Consider the following 5,425-nt stretch of genomic DNA (forward strand, 5'->3'; position numbering starts at 1 on the left):
TAAACCCTTAGGAGACACATTATGAAAAAAGAAAAACTAAAACGATAATCTTTAGGAGAAAGTTTATTTCAATTTGCAAAAAATACGTAAATGAGTACAGCACTCGGCTCGCTTCGCTCACAAGCTTGAGTGCGCCCGAAGCGCGTCTGTTAAAATTCGTGTTTCGCGCTCGGATATCTATTCTTTGCATTTGAAATGCTTCAATAAAACTTTATCAAAAGATCTCCTGTAAATCGCAGTATTTTTATGCGTCTTAATATTCTGAATTTTCTACTAAGTTAAGTATAGTTAAAGATTAAGTTGCCCAAAGCTCTGTATGCTGCGAGGTACACATTCTCATCGGGACACTCGCGTTGTGCACTCGATTTTTGACAGACGTTTGTAAATGTATATTTTCTGAACCACCATAAAATAAATAAAAAACTGCAATCCCTTTTTCAAACATTTATCTCTATCTCGCATTATTATGCTAAGAATAGAATTTTGATTTTCATACTATTTTTTATAGATAAAGTAAAATATTCTGCAAGTCTTCTTTTAGATTTTTTACACATCTCGCATCTTTGGCGTAATATTAAATTTTTTTCTGCATATTACTTAGGATAAATAAAAACGAAATTACGAATCCTATTAGAAATTGGTTAAAGACATTTTGTAGGATTTCTCAAAAGCTATAATTTTTCTTTGAGGCTTTTTTTCGAAGTTTGCGTATCCTGCATAGTTTGACCAAAACGTTGAAATTTTGGTTTTTCATTATTTCTTCTGCAATCTAAATTTGAATTTTTGATATTTCAAGAAAATCAAAAAAGTTGTTATGATAATGTTGAAGGGCTTTCAAAAAGCAATGGATTTCTTCTCTTGACTTTTTTCATATCTTGCGTTTTTTGGCTTAAAATTTTGATTTTCGATTGATTTTAAAATTTTTGAAAGAACTTTATTTTTATTGGAAAAAAAAACATTTGGATAAATTGTTGGCTCTCTAAGCACTATGAATAGCCGGGCTTCCGCGTTCTTGAAACGTGGAGATCCGTTGAAATACTGTAGTGTCAAATTTTGGACAATTCTAATACTTTCTCAATCTTAAATTATGAGAATGTAACAAGTTGCCCCCCCCCCCCCCCCCCCCCCCCGCCGCCCAACCCAGAAGCTGTTACGTAATTTAAGCACGGTCCCTTTCCAGTATCGTATATAGTAATCTCCAGTACTATTATTCGAAAAATTCGTGCCTCGGCTTGAGAGGGGGGGGGTCACTTTTCCCGTACTGGTCCGCGCCTACGCAAGTATAATGAAACATATTGGCAAAATCATATACGTCCAAGAAAAACACAATGCTTTTACCTACAATTTTCTCAATATTTATACTAATACTGATCATTTTCTATAATAATTTTTCATGCGGAAGTAAAAAGTTTTCTACGAGAGGCAACCTGTGGTATGTCATTGTATAATAGAAGATATACGACCACTATATCTCGAAACTTATAAGAGGTTTGTTTTGTATCCACTAGGAATAATTAGTTATTTTTATGAAACGTATGCCAAATGTGATATGATGCATTAGGTACCGCACTTAAATTACGTAACAGGTCTCTTCCTGAAAATTATCAGCTGAGTAATGAATTTTATTATTTGGTTGAAAATTTAGTAACTTCCTTAATAACCCTTTTTGTTACAAATTCAACTTTTTTGTTAAAAATTAGTCTTTTTGAGTTAAAAAATCAACTTTTTTCATAGGACAGTAACCTTTTATTTAAAATTCATTTTTTGTTAGTGATAAATATACTGAAATCTTTTTTGTATGAAAATTTAGCTGATAATTTGTCATTTTGCTTGAAAAGATCATCTTTTTTGGTAGAAATATTGCATTTTTTTATATAAATTCAAGTGTTTTGTGAAAAATTCAACTACTTTCTATAAAATTAACTTTTTGTTCAAAATTCGTATTTTTGTATGGAAAAGTCATTTGAAATCTTTTTGGATAAAAATTCAACTTTCTTTTTGAAGATTTGTTTTTTGGTTTACAAATTCACCAGTTATAGTAGAATTTTCAGTTTTATTGAACCAAAATGCAACTGTTTGGATGAAAGTTTACTTTTTATTTATATTAAATATTTTATTGTTGAGAAGAGAACTAAAATCATTTATGGATGAAAATTTACGATTTAAATTTTTTTAAATACAATTTCTCCTATTTTAAGAGAATTTTCATATTTCTTGAATAAAAATGCAACTGTTTAGTTATAAATTTAACTATTTTGTTCAAAAGTCAGACTTTTTGGTCGAAAATTCTAATGTTTTGTTGAAAATTTAAAATTTGGTATTGAAAAGGGAACTGATATCTTCTCTGGATGAAAGTTCAACTTAAAAAAAAAGTTTGTTATTTTTTATTAAAAATTCCTCTGCTGTATTAAACATTTCATCTTTTATTGATAGAAATGAAACTATTTGGTAGAGAATTCAACAATTTAGTTAAAGTTTCATTTTTTGTGGTTCAAAGATTCGTCTTTTTTAATTGAAAATTTATTTCTTTACATCGAAAATTATTTTTTGTTAAAAAATTCATATTTTGATCGTGAAAAGTAAGCTGAAATCTTTTTTAACAGAAAATTCAACTATTTTTTGAAAAATTTGGGTGAATCACTTTGTTTAGAAATAATTTTTTTGTTAATAACCCCCCCCCCCGTTTTTTTCAAATTTTCCTAGTTTGAAACCTCCAAAATCCGAAAAAAAAGTTTTTACGAATGTGTCTCTCGGTCTGTCTGTGTAGCTGCCTTTTCTTGTTAGCACGATAACTTTCAAAGGAATTGACAGATTGGATTGTTTTTTGGTACTTTCTTTTAGTATCTTAAAATAAAGGTCAAGTTCGTTAGCCAGACATTTTAGATAAAAATTCAAAAAGTGAGCACATTTTGAATATTTTAAACACCTCTTTTTTCAAGATTTTTTTTATTAAACCAAAATTTACCAGATTTATAACATTCACAAAATTCTAAAAAAACACGAAAATGATTATTTTAAGCCAAATAACGCATGATATGAAAAAAGTCGAGCAAAGAAAAGTGTTTCTTTATGAATGCCCTACAAGATTATCATAACAACTTTTTAAATTTTCTTTAAAAATTGAAAATACAAATTTTGACAGCATAAAAAATAATGGAAAATCAAAAATTACATTTTGCGATTGAACTATATAAAATAGGTGAAAAGTATTGAAGACAAAAATGGTACATTTTAAAACGATCTACAAACTTGTCATAAATCCCTTTTTGATTGGATGCGCTGTTTTTGTTTTAATCGTAAAAAACATCCTTAACAGTCAAAAAAAATCTCCCGCTGCGTGGGCACATTCTCTCATCCCAACGTTTGTCTTCTAATTTCTTTTTCGTCTCGTTTGTAGGTTTTCAAAAAATTTACTTTTTTATATTTTTAACGCTAGTTTTCACCATTAAAACAAAGAAAAACAGAACTATCAAAATATTCATAACAAATGAATTCATTTTTACATACTCATTAGAGAAGGTGTAAAATTTGACCCCCTCCCCCAAGTTTTTTTCAAACTTTCACGTTTTGAGACTCCCTGAATCCGAAAAACAGGTTTTGCGAATGTGTCTTCCAGGACCTTCAACGAATGTGTCTTCCTTGACCTTGAACTTGAACTTCATTTTAAGTTACTAAAAGAGTGTACCAACCGACAATCCAATCTGTCAATTCTTTCGAAAGTTATCCTGCTAACAAAAAAAAAATCATCCAGGAACGAACAGACAGACCGGCAGACAGGAAAACACATTCGCAAAACCTGTTTTTCAGATTCAGGGAGTCTCAAAACGTGAAAATTTGAAGAAGAAAAACTGGGGGGAGGGGGATTATTAACAAAAAAATTATTTCTAAACAAAGTGATTCATCCAAATTTTTCAAAAAATAGTTGAATTTTTCTGTTAAAAAAGATTTCAGCTTACTTTTCACGATCAAAATATGAATTTTTTAACAAAAAATAATTTTCGACGTAAACAAATGAATTTTCAATTAAAAAAGACGAATCTTTGAACCACAAAAAATGAAACTTTAACTAAATTGTTGAATTCTCTACCAAATAGTTTCATTTTTATCAATAAAAGATGAAATTTTTAATACAGCTGAGGAATTTTTAATAAAAAATAACAAACTTGTTTTTTAAGTTGAACTTTCATCCAGAGAAGATATCAGTTCATTTTTCAATACCAAATTTTAAATTTTCAACAAAACATTAGAATTTTCGACCAAAAAGTCTGACTTTTGAACAAAATAGTTAAATTTATATAAAAAATGCAATATTTCTACCAAAAAAGATGATCTTTTCAAGCAAAATGACAAATTATCAGCATCATATCACATTTGGCATACGTTTCATAAAAATAACTAATTATTCTTAGTGGATAAAAAAAAACCTCTTATATGGTTCGAGATATAGTAGTCGTATATCTTCTATTATACAATGACATACCACAGGTTGCCTCTTATAGAAAACTTTTTACTTCCGCATGAAAAATTATTATAGAAAATGATCAGTATTAGTCTTAATATTGAGAAAATTGTAGGTAAAAGCATTGTGTTATTCTTGGACGTATATGATATTGCCAATATGTTTCATTATACTTGCGCAGGCGCGGACCAGTGCGGGAAAAGTGGACCCCCCCCCCCTAAGCCGAGGCACGAATTTTTCGAATAATATTACTGGAGATTACTATATACGATACTGGAAAGGGACCGTGCTTAAATTACGTAACAAGCCGAAAAACGCACGGTATGAAAAAAGTAAAGAGAAGAAATACATTGCTTTTTGAAAGCCCTTCAACATTATCATAACAACTTTTTTGATTTTCTTGAAGTATAAAAAATTCAAATTTAGATTGCAGAAGAAATAATGAAAAATCACAATTTCATCTTTTTGGTCAAACTATGCAGGATACGAGAAAATATGAGTTAACAAATATTGATACCAAAAAAGATCTAAAAATTCGATAATAATCCATTCTTGATAGGACGCGTACTTTTGGTTTTATTCGTGAAAAATAACATTGTAAATAAAAAAATTTCTAATAATTTATCACATTCTCTTTATTTATGATTGAGAAAGCATTAGAAGAGCCAAACGACGCAAACTTCGAAAAAAAGCCTTAAAGAAGAATTATAGCTTTTGAAAAATCCTACAAAATGTCTTTTATCCATTTTCCAATAGGACTCGAGATCTTTTGATAAAGTTTTATTGAAGCATTTCAAATGCAAAGAATAGATATCCGAGCGCGAAGCGCGAGTTTTCTCAGATGCGGTTCGGGCGCGCTCAAGCACCCGAAGCGCTTGAGCGCTTCATAATGTGTCTCCTAAGGGTTTATATGACTTCCATTCCTTACAATCTTTCCGCTTATATCTATATATTTTTTTTATTCTT

The sequence above is a fragment of the Belonocnema kinseyi genome, chromosome 10 (genome assembly GCF_010883055.1).
Source record: "Belonocnema kinseyi isolate 2016_QV_RU_SX_M_011 chromosome 10, B_treatae_v1, whole genome shotgun sequence".
In the NCBI taxonomy this organism is placed as follows: domain Eukaryota; kingdom Metazoa; phylum Arthropoda; class Insecta; order Hymenoptera; family Cynipidae; genus Belonocnema; species Belonocnema kinseyi.